A 12,582-nucleotide genomic window follows, 5' to 3' on the forward strand; every position below is an offset into this window, starting at 1 on the left:
GAAAAAGTGTGTGATTTTGTGTGTTGTACTTATAGTCAATTGAAAATGTGCTTAAATTCTTTCTTTTTTTAAATAACAGCCTTTTTGATGATACATTATGAGTTTTGTACTAAGAGTTGTGAGATTTTACCACATACTTGTGAAAATAGTACCAAAGCGACAAACAGTAAGAGGGAGAGATGATGACGGAAAAAGGCACAAACCGTTTCACTATGGTTTGGTTTATCACTAGTACCGGTAAACCGATTGCTTCTTCAAGCACCATTGAATCTAAACACACAGTTGTCTAAATGGGTAACAATTTTCTACAGCTTCACTGAATAGGGTATCGATGATACGGTGGATCTATTCTAAGGGATACTATTACCAAGACACGTGCTAATCGATTGGTACTCCTGATGGAACCTGTGTGGACCACTCAGAACTGTGGATCTTGACATGTACGTACATAAAAGACACAGTCTGCATTCATTTTTTCTTTGCCCTCATCATTTTGTTAATAACATTGCTCAAGTTTACAAAGGAATCAATTGTCTTCCTTTGTGAAGTGGATGTTAAAGTTATTTTCAGTAAATGACAGGTTATCTTTGGAAATTAGATTGGTCAAATGTAAAAACGTGAAGGCCTTTAGAAGAGGAGCTCCCAGCCTTAATGAGAGAGCTGTGAACACAGAGTCCACCCCAAATGGCACATTACTCACTATATAGTGCACTACTTTTGACCAGAGTCCAATGTGCCCTGGTCAAAGTAGTGCACTATATACGGAATAGAGTGCCATTCGGGATGCAATCACAGGCCAATTTCCTCCCTTCTCAGACCAAGACATTTGTCTAGTTCTCAAGTCAATTTGTTGTCAGTGCTTCAGATCTTGAGGATTAGAGCGAAGGAAATTGAAAAACCGGTCAACTATTATTTTATTTTTCTGTTTCATCTGTTTGTTTGTGTCTTCTTTGTCACATTGACCCTGGAAATACATTATATTCTGTTTTTCCCCTATTTTATTCTGTTCTTTAATAGTTGTATAATAGTCTGTATGCTGATTCCCTACTGAGCTACTATTGTTTGCAGGCACTTAGTTTGTTATTTGTTCTAAATGATAAATAACAGAAAAACAGACGTATGATGTGTGTACAAGTTAAATGAATATTCATGCTACAATAATCAAAACAAAAAACACCCAAATAGATGGTTTTAGATAGATAATTCCATGGTCTCCGGCCTTGCTGCGTCGCCTGTCACAAAGCTACTTAGCAGAGGGATGTATTTTGGCTACTGGGACAACAAAAGTTGTCCCTCTCTTTTGTATTGTGTCTAGGAATCCAATTCAAATAGTTTTGTTAGTGTTGTCAGCAGGGGTGTTTTTTAACTGTATTATAAACACAAATATGCCCTGTCCTGTAGAAGCAATACCATTGATTCAGACTGTAGACCAATAAGATGTGCTCTCTTAATTTGATCACGCTATTGTCGCAGAGAATTTTCCTGCACCGCAGGAATTGCAAACTTGTAGTGTATTGGATTTTTAAACAGGCTTCTACATTTAGTCATTTCCACTTTAAAATGTCATACTTGATTTGCCCTAATGAACAATAAATAAATCCCGACAAAAATGTATATGAATTAAAATCCACATAATAATTAACTGTTGCTGTAGGATTATATTCCTGTTGTGAGAAACGGTTCAAATTAAAGATAGCAGATCTGTATAATGTATAATTATAGTTCAAATGTAGAATGTATAGAACAGGACAGATAAGGTCAAATAGCCATGAAATATTGGACCTTTATATATTCTGTCCTAAAACAAAAGCTGCCAATGTTTTTGTTCTGGTTGATATCTGCTGGTCGCTGCCAATACATTTAGAAACAGCCCCGTGTTGTTGAAACAATTTGCTCTGTTATTTTGTTAGCTAATGACGGCTGATGAATTCTCCCTTTGGGTCAAAAGTGTTCACTGTCGTCAATGATCCATACAGCTACTCTAAGATATCTCTTTGTGCTTTGCAGTAAGCTAGTCTTTTGACTGATTGTAGTCTCGAGCAGAGGAGTCATACCCATTGAAACTGAAAATGGCTCCGTCACCTTTCTCCATTTGCAGGGTAAAAAACATTTTTAGACAGAATTGCTTCAAAATATATTGAATTTGGCTATCCGTACCCTTTAAAGGAATGGCTGTGTCCTGTGTCCTATATACTGTATACAAGCCAATGTACAGCCTGTTTTCTCTTTAGTCCATTATATGACTAATGTAGCTGCAGTCTGACCTTTTACAGTAACAGACAAATCCAACATGGCAGTTAGATTAGGTTTGCATCGAACAGACAAAAAAGCATTTTGGGGCTTCAGCCGACCTGCCTTACATGTTACCCTTTGAATGGCACAGATAACATCCCAGGAATATAGAGGTATATATCCTATATATGTGTGTGTGTGTGTGTGTGTGTGTGTGTGTGTGTGTGTGTGTGTGTGTGTGTGTGTGTGTGTGTGTGTGTGTGTGTGTGTGTGTGTGTGTGTCAGCCGACCTGCCTTACATGTTACCCTTTGTGTGTGTGTGTGTGTGTGTGTGTGTGTGTGTGTGTGTGTGTGCACAATGCCACATCTGGTAGATGGTACGTCCTGTCAGAATGCAGTTGGTTTGTTCAAAGAAAAAGAAATCCAGACGAATACTAACATTGAATACAATGAACCTTCTTAGCCTGTTGAGTGTAGGGGGCATTATTTTGATGTTTGGATGAAAAACATACCCAAATGAAACTGCCTATTTCTCGGGCCCAGAATCTATAATATGCATATAATTTTCAGATTCGGATAGAAAACACTCTAAAGTTTCCAACACTGTCAAAATATTGTCTGTGACTATAACAGAACTGATATTGCAGGCGAAAACCTGAGGAAATTCAACCCGGAAGTGCTGTTTTTCCTGAAAGGTTCAATTGCCTGCCTTGCCTCCATTTAAAGGGATATCAAACATATTCCTTTTCCTATGGCTTCCCCAAGGTGTGGACAGTCTTTAGAGATAGTTTCAGGCTTTTATTTTGAAAAATGAGCGAGAAAGATCACTTCGCGTCATTGTATGGCTGGGTGCCAGCAGCGTTTTGCATGCTCAACAGCTTGGAGCATACATTTTCTCTCTCTCTCCTATTGAAGAAGATACAGTCCCGGTTGAAATATTATCGATTATATATTGTAAAAACAACCTGAGGATTGATTATAAAAAACGTTTGACATGTTTCTACGAACTTTACGGATACTATTTGGAATTTTCGTCTGCGTGGTCGTGACCGCTCGAGCCTGTGGATTTCTGAACATAACGCACCAACCAAATGGAGGAATTTTGGATATAAAAATAATCTTCATGGAACAAAATGAACATTTATTGTGTTACTGGGAGTCTTGTGAGTCCAAACATCCGAAGATCATCAAAGGTAAGCGATTCATTTTATTGCTTTTCTGACTTTCGTGACCAATCTACTTGGCTGCTAGCTATTTGTAATGTTTTGTCTACTGAGAGAGATGTCCTTGCATAAACGCTTGGTATGCTTTCACCGAAAAGCTTTTTTTGCAATCTGACACGCCAGGTGGATTAACAACAAGCTAAGCTGTGTTTTGCTATATAGCACTTGAGATTTCATGAAAATTAAATATTTTTTGTAATTTAATTTGAATTTGGCGCTCTGCAGTTCAGTGGATGTTGACGAAAATGATCCCGGTAACGGGATGGGTGCTTCAAGAAGCTAGTACTTACAGCACAGTTGATGTTGACGAAAATGATCCCGGTAACGGGATGGGTGCTTCAAGAAGCTAGTACTTACAGCACAGTTGATGTTGACGAAAATGATCCCGGTAACGGGATGGGTGCTTCAAGAAGCTAGTACTTACAGCACAGTTGATGTTGACGAAAATGATCCCGGTAACGGGATGGGTGCTTCAAGAAGCTAGTACTTACAGCACAGTTGATGTTGACGAAAATGATCCCGGTAACGGGATGGGTGCTTCAAGAAGCTAGTACTTACAGCACAGTTGATGTTGACGAAAATGATCCCGGTAACGGGATGGGTGCTTCAAGAAGCTAGTACTTACAGCACAGTTGATGTTGACGAAAATGATCCCGGTAACGGGATGGGTGCTTCAAGAAGCTAGTACTTACAGCACAGTTGCCTGGCACTAACTCTATTCCATCTGTGGATTAAAAGACGACAGCAACACAGTTGCAGTGGGCAAGACTATTTGGTTGTAGAGTCCATCATGGACTACTTACTACACAATCTATGGTCTGTCATGGACCAATGAGTGTTGTTTAATGACTTGATCCAATATTGACTTCATTTCTCTGACATTTGTATTCTATCCCATCCATTTCAATCAGTGTGTTGTCTCGTAGCTCAATGCTTATTTCCAGCTTCCCCCTTTTCCCCTTTTCCCCACGGAAAGCCACAGCCTTAAGGTTCACTGAAGTGACTCAACCTCGTCAGAGTGAAGTCAACAGAAAATTGATGTTTAACTGGACCTGAGCAAATCTGAAACCGTGAAAGTGTTTCTTAGAATGGCATTTACACAGGGTTCTGCTTTGAAGCTCTGACACTGTGTGTGTGTGTGTGTGTGTGTGTGTGTGTGTGTGTGTGTGTGTGTGTGTGTGTGTGTGTGTGTGTGTGTGTGTGTGTGTGTGTGTGTGTGTGTGTGTGTGTGTGTGTGTGTGTGTGTGTGTGTGTGTTTAATTAACCTTGTGTGGACCAGAATTCCCCAGTAAAATTTTTTTGACCAATTGAAGACATTGTTAGTCCCCACAAGGTCAAATGTTATTTCTATTGGGTTAGAGTTAAGGTTAAGTTTTGGGGTTAGGGTTAAGGTTAGAGTTAGGATAAGGGTTAGAGTTAACTGTGTGTCCAAGACTATGTGTGTGTGCATATGCATGTTTGTGTGTGTGTGTGTCTATACCACCGCTCTCTAATGGACTGTTTTAAAAGCCCTACAGAGTGCAGGAAATCTCACATTCAGCACTCCTGCCGTCTAGATTAAAAGACTTTAGTGAAATGCACAACTGAGGGATCCCTGCCAGCAAGGCACATAAAGAGAAACACATAAATCCTCCATCTCTCTCTACGTGTGCAGTTCTCTGGCCCTGGACTGTAGAGGGATATATCTAGTTCTGGCCCTGGACTGTAGAGGGATATATCTAGTTCCTGCCCTGGACTGTAAAGGGATATATCTAGTTCTGGACTGTAGAGGGATATATCTAGTTCTGGCCCTGGACTGTAGAGGGATATATCTAGTTCTGGTCCTGGACTGTAGAGGGATATATCTAGTTCTGGCCCTGGACTGTAGAGGGATATATCTCGTTCTGGCCCTGGACTGTAGAGGGATATATCTAGTTCTGGTCCTGGACTGTAGAGGGATATATCTAGTTCTGGTCCTGGACTGTAGAGGGATATATCTAGTTCTGGTCCTGGACTGTAGAGGGATATATCTAGTTCTGGTCCTGGACTGTAGAGGGATATATCTAGTTCTGGTCCTGGACTGTAGAGGGATATATCTAGTTCTGGTCCTGGACTGTAGAGGGATATATCTAGTTCTGGTCCTGGACTGTAGAGGGATATATCTAGTTCTGGTCCTGGACTGTAGAGGGATATATCTAGTTCTGGACTGTAGAGGGATATATCCTGGACTGTAGAGGGATATATCTAGTTCTGGTCCTGGACTGTAGAGGGATATATCTAGTTCTGGTCCTGGACTGTAGAGGGATATATCTAGTTCTGGTCCTGGACTGTAGAGGGATATATCTAGTTCTGGCCCTGGACTGTAGAGGGATATATCTAGTTCTGGCCCTGGACTGTAGAGGGATATATCTAGTTCTGGTCCTGGACTGTAGAGGGATATATCTAGTTCTGGTCCCTGGACTGTAGAGGGATATATCTAGTTCTGGCCCTGGACTGTAGAGGGATATATCTAGTTCTGGCCCTGGACTGTAGAGGGATATATCTAGTTCTGGCCCTGGACTAGAGGGATATATCTAGTTCTGGCCCTGGACTGTAGAGGGATATATCTAGTTCTGGCCCTGGACTGTAGAGGGATATATCTAGTTCTGGTCCTGGACTGTAGAGGGATATATCTAGTTCTGGTCCTGGATATACTGTTCTGGTCCTGGAGAGGGATATATCTAGTTCTGGCCCTGGACTGTAGAGGGATATATCTAGTTCTGGCCCTGGACTGTAGAGGGATATATCTAGTTCTGGTCCTGGACTGTAGAGGGATATATCTAGTTCTGGCCCTGGACTGTAGAGGGATATATCTAGTTCTGGTCCTGGACTGTAGAGGGATATATCTAGTTCTGGTCCTGGACTGTAGAGGGATATATCTAGTTCTGGTCCTGGACTGTAGAGGGATATATCTAGTTCTGGTCCTGGACTGTAGAGGGATATATCTAGTTCTGGTCCTGGACTGTAGAGGGATATATCTAGTTCTGGTCCTGGACTGTAGAGGGATATATCTAGTTCTGGTCCTGGACTGTAGAGGGATATATCTAGTTCTGGCCCTGGACTGTAGAGGGATATATCTAGTTCTGGTCCTGGACTGTAGAGGGATATATCTAGTTCTGGTCCTGGACTGTAGAGGGATATATCTAGTTCTGGTCCTGGACTGTAGAGGGATATATCTAGTTCTGGTCCTGGACTGTAGAGGGATATATCTAGTTCTGGTCCTGGACTGTAGAGGGATATATCTAGTTCTGGTCCTGGACTGTAGAGGGATATATCTAGTTCTGGTCCTGGACTGTAGAGGGATATATCTAGTTCTGGTCCTGGACTGTAGAGGGATATATCTAGTTCTGGTCCTGGACTGTAGAGGGATATATCTAGTTCTGGTCCTGGACTGTAGAGGGATATATCTAGTTCTGGTCCTGGACTGTAGAGGGATATATCTAGTTCTGGTCCTGGACTGTAGAGGGATATATCTAGTTCTGGCCCTGAACTGTAGAGGGATATATCTAGTTCTGGTCCTGGGCTGTAGACGGATATATCTAGTTCTAGTCCTGGACTGTAGAGGGATATATCTAGTTCTGGTCCTGGACTGTAGAGGGATATATCTAGTTCTGGCCCTGGACTGTAGAGGGATATATCTAGTTCTGGCCCTGGACTGTAGAGGGATATATCTAGTTCTGGCCCTGGACTGTAGAGGGATATATCTAGTTCTGATCCTGGACTGTAGAGGGATATATCTAGTTCTGGCCCTGGACTGTAGAGGGATATATCTAGTTCTGGTCCCTGGACTGACTAGAGGGATATATCTAGTTCTTCCTGGACTGTAGAGGGATATATCTAGTTCTGGCCCTGGACTGTAGAGGGATATATCTAGTTCTGGCCCTGGACTGTAGAGGGATATATCTAGTTCTGGTCCTGGACTGTAGAGGGATATATCTAGTTCTGGCCCTGGACTGTAGAGGGATATATCTAGTTCTGGTCCTGGACTGTAGAGGGATATATCTAGTTCTGGTCCTGGACTGTAGAGGGATATATCTAGTTCTGGTCCTGGACTGTAGAGGGATATATCTAGTTCTGGTCCCTGGACTGTAGAGGGATATATCTAGTTCTGGTCCTGGACTGTAGAGGGATATATATCTAGTTCTGGCCCTGGACTGTAGAGGGATATATCTAGTTCTGGTCCTGGACTGTAGAGGGATATATCTAGTTCTGGTCCTGGACTGTAGAGGGATATATCTAGTTCTGGTCCTGGACTGTAGAGGGATATCTCTAGTTCTGGACCCTGGACTGTAGAGGGATATATCTAGTTCTGGCCCTGGACTGTAGAGGGATATATCTAGTTCTGGCCCTGGACTGTAGAGGGATATATCTAGTTCTGGTCCTGGACTGTAGAGGGATATATCTAGTTCTGTTCTGACTGTAGAGGGATATATCTAGTTCTGGTCCTGGACTGTAGAGGGATATATCTAGTTCTGGTCCTGGACTGTAGAGGGATATATCTAGTTCTGGTCCTGGACTGTAGAGGGATATATCTAGTTCTCTGGACCTGGATATATCTGTTCTGGCCCTGGACTGAGGGATATATCTAGTTCTGGCCCTGGACTGTAGAGGGATATATCTAGTTCTGGTCCTGGACTGTAGAGGGATATATCTAGTTCTGGTCCTGGACTGTAGAGATATATCTAGTTCTGGGATATATCTAGTTCTGTTCTGGTCCTGGACTGTAGAGGGATATATCTAGTTCTGGTCCTGGACTGTAGAGGGATATATCTAGTTCTGGTCCTGGACTGTAGAGGGATATATCTAGTTCTGGCCCTGGACTGTAGAGGGATATATCTAGTTCTGGTCCTGGACTGTAGAGGGATATATCTAGTTCTGGTCCTGGACTGTAGAGGGATATATCTAGTTCTGGTCCTGGACTGTAGAGGGATATATCTAGTTCTGGTCCTGGACTGTAGAGGGATATATCTAGTTCTGGTCCTGGACTGTAGAGAGGGATATATCTAGTTCTGGTCCTGGACTGTAGAGGGATATATCTAGTTCTTCCTGGACTGTAGAGGGATATATCTAGTTCTGGCCCTGGACTGTAGAGGGATATATCTAGTTCTGGTCCTGGACTGTAGAGGGATATATCTAGTTCTGGGATATATCCTGGTCCTGGACTGTAGAGGGATATATCTAGTTCTGGTTCCTGGACTGTAGAGGGATATATCTAGTTCTGGTCCTGGACTGTAGAGGGATATATCTAGTTCTGGTCCTGGACTGTAGAGGGATATATCTAGTTCTGGTCCTGGACTGTGGTCCTGGAGGGATATATCTAGTTCTGGTCCTGGACTGTAGAGGGATATATCTAGTTCTGGTCCTGGACTGTAGAGGGATATATCTAGTTCTGGTCCTGGACTGTAGAGGGATATATCTAGTTCTGGTCCTGGACTGTAGAGGGATATATCTAGTTCTGGTCCTGGATATATCTAGTTCTGGTCCTGGACTGTAGAGGGATATATCTAGTTCTGGTCCTGGACTGTAGAGGGATATATCTAGTTCTGGCCCTGGACTGTAGAGGGATATATCTAGTTCTGGTCCTGGACTAGAGGGATATAGACTGTAGAGGGATATATCTAGTTCTGGTCCTGGACTGTAGAGGGATATATCTAGTTCTGGTCCTGGACTGTAGAGGGATATATCTAGTTCTGGCCCTGGACTGTAGAGGGATATATCTAGTTCTGGTCCTGGACTGTAGAGGGATATATCTAGTTCTGGTCCTGGACTGTAGAGGGATATATCTAGTTCTGGTCCTGGACTGTAGAGGGATATATCTAGTCCTCTGTAGAGGGATATATCCTGGACTGTAGAGGGATATATCTAGTTCTGGCCCTGGACTGTAGAGGGATATATCTAGTTCTGGTCCTGGACTGTAGAGGGATATATCTAGTTCTGGTCCTGGACTGTAGAGGGATATATCTAGTTCTGGTCCTGGACTGTAGAGGGATATATCTAGTTCTGGTCCTGGACTGTAGAGGGATATATCTAGTTCTGGTCCTGGACTGTAGAGGGATATATCTAGTTCTGGCCCTGGACTGTAGAGGGATATATCTAGTTCTGGTCCTGGACTGTAGAGGGATATATCTAGTTCTGGCCCTGGACTGTAGAGGGATATATCTAGTTCTGGCCCTGGACTGTAGAGTCCTGGGATATATCTAGTTCTGGCCCTGGACTGTAGAGGGATATATCTAGTTCTGGACTATAGAGGCATATATCTAGTTCTGGCCCTGGACTGTAGAGGGATATATCTAGTTCTGGCCCTGGACTGTAGAGGGATATATCTAGTTCTGGTCCTGGACTGTAGAGGGATATATCTAGTTCTGGTCCTGGACTGTAGAGGGATATATCTAGTTCTGGCCCTGGACTGTAGAGGGATATATCTAGTTCTGGTCCTGGACTGTAGAGGGATATATCTAGTTCTGGTCCTGGACTGTAGAGGGATATATCTAGTTCTGGTCCTGGACTGTAGAGGGATATATCTAGTTCTGGTCCTGGACTGTAGAGGGATATATCTAGTTCTGGTCCTGGACTGTAGAGGGATATATCTAGTTCTGGTCCTGGACTGTAGAGGGATATATCTAGTTCTGGTCCTGGACTGGGAGGGATATATCTAGTTCTGGTCCTGGACTGTAGAGGGATATATCTAGTTCTGGTCCTGGACTGTAGAGGGATATATCTAGTTCTGGTCCTGGACTGTAGAGGGATATATCTAGTTCTGGTCCTGGACTGTAGAGGGATATATCTAGTTCTGGTCCTGGACTGTAGAGGGATATATCTAGTTCTGGTCCTGGACTGTAGAGGGATATATCTAGTTCTGGCCCTGGACTGTAGAGGGATATATCTAGTTCTGGTCCTGGACTGTAGAGGGATATATCTAGTTCTGGTCCTGGACTGTAGAGGGATATATCTAGTTCTGGTCCTGGACTGTAGTTCTGGTCCTGGGGATATATCTAGTTCTGGTCCTGGACTAGAGGGATATATCTAGTTCTGGTCCTGGACTGAGGGATATATCTAGTTCTGGTCCTGGACTGTAGAGGGATATATCTAGTTCTGGTCCTGGACTGTAGAGGGATATATCTAGTTCTGGTCCTGGACTGTAGAGGGATATATCTAGTTCTGGTCCTGGACTGTAGAGGGATATATCTAGTTCTGGTCCTGGACTGTAGAGGGATATATCTAGTTCTGGTCCTGGACTGTAGAGGGATATATCTAGTTCTGGTCCTGGACTGTAGAGGGATATATCTAGTTCTGGATATATCTAGTTCTGGTCCTGGACTGTAGAGGGATATATCTAGTTCTGGTCCTGGACTGTAGAGGGATATATCTAGTTCTGGTCCTGGACTGTAGACTGGGATATATCTAGTTCTGGTCCTGGACTGTAGAGGGATATATCTAGTTCTGGTCCTGGACTGTAGAGGGATATATCTAGTTCTGGTCCTGGACTGTAGAGGGATATATCTAGTTCTGGACTGTAGAGGGATATATCCTGGACTGTAGAGGGATATATCTAGTTCTGGCCCTGGACTGTAGAGGGATATATCTAGTTCTGGTCCTGGACTGTAGAGGGATATATCTAGTTCTGGCCCTGGACTGTAGAGGGATATATCTAGTTCTGGTCCTGGACTGTAGAGGGATATATCTAGTTCTGGTCCTGGACTGTAGAGGATATATCTAGTTCTGGCCCTGGACTGTTCTGGTCCTGGACTGTAGAGGGATATATCTAGTTCTGGTCCTAGAGGGATATATCTAGTTCTGGTCCTGGACTGTAGAGGGATATATCTAGTTTCTGGACCTGGATATACTAGTAGAGGGATATATCTAGTTCTGGCCCTGGACTGTAGAGGGATATATCTAGTTCTGGTCCTGGACTGTAGAGGGATATATCTAGTTCTGGTCCTGGACTGTAGAGGGATATATCTAGTTCTGGTCCTGGACTGTAGAGGGATATATCTAGTTCTGGTCCTGGACTGTAGAGGGATATATCTAGTTCTGGTCCTGGACTGTAGAGGGATATATCTAGTTCTGGCCCTGGACTGTAGAGGGATATATCTAGTTCTGGTCCTGGACTGTAGAGGGATATATCTAGTTCTGGTCCTGGACTGTAGAGGGATATATCTAGTTCTGGTCCTGGACTGTAGAGGGATATATCTAGTTCTGGTTCTGGCCCTGGACTGTAGAGGGATATATCTAGTTCTGGCCCTGGACTGTAGAGGGATATATCTAGTTCTGGTCCTGGACTGTAGAGGGATATATCTAGTTCTGGACTGTAGAGGATATATCTAGTTCTGGCCCTGGACTGTAGAGGGATATATCTAGTTCTGGCCCTGGACTGTAGAGGGATATATCTAGTTCTGGTCCTGGACTGTAGAGGGATATATCTAGTTCTGGTCCTGAACTGTAGAGGGATATATCTAGTTCTGGCCCTGGACTGTAGAGGGATATATCTAGTTCTGGTCCTGGACTGTAGAGGGATATATCTTGTTCTGGTCCTGGACTGTAGAGGGATATATCTAGTTCTGGCCCTGAACTGTAGAGGGATATATCTAGTTCTGGTCCTGGACTGTAGACGGATATATCTAGTTCTAGTCCTGGACTGTAGAGGGATATATCTAGTTCTGGTCCTGGACTGTAGAGGGATATATCTAGTTCTGGTCCTGGACTGTAGAGGGATATATCTAGTTCTGGTCCTGGACTGTAGAGGGATATATCTAGTTCTGGTCCTGGACTGTAGAGGGATATATAGTTCTGGTTCTGGACTGTAGAGGGATATATCTAGTTCTGGTCCTGGACTGTAGAGGGATATATCTAGTTCTGGTCCTGGACTGTAGAGGGATATATCTAGTTCTGGTCCTGGACTGTAGAGGGATATATAGTTCTCTAGGGTTCTGTTCCTGGACTGTAGAGGGATATATCTAGTTCTGGTCTGGACTGTAGAGGGATATATCTAGTTCTGGTCCTGGACTGTAGAGGGATATATCTAGTTCTGGTCCTGGACTGTAGAGTTCTGGGATATATCTAGTTCTGGTCCTGGACTGTAGAGGGATATATCTAGTTCTGGTCCTGGACT

The sequence above is a fragment of the Oncorhynchus tshawytscha genome, linkage group LG13 (genome assembly GCF_018296145.1).
Source record: "Oncorhynchus tshawytscha isolate Ot180627B linkage group LG13, Otsh_v2.0, whole genome shotgun sequence".
NCBI lineage: Eukaryota > Metazoa > Chordata > Actinopteri > Salmoniformes > Salmonidae > Oncorhynchus > Oncorhynchus tshawytscha.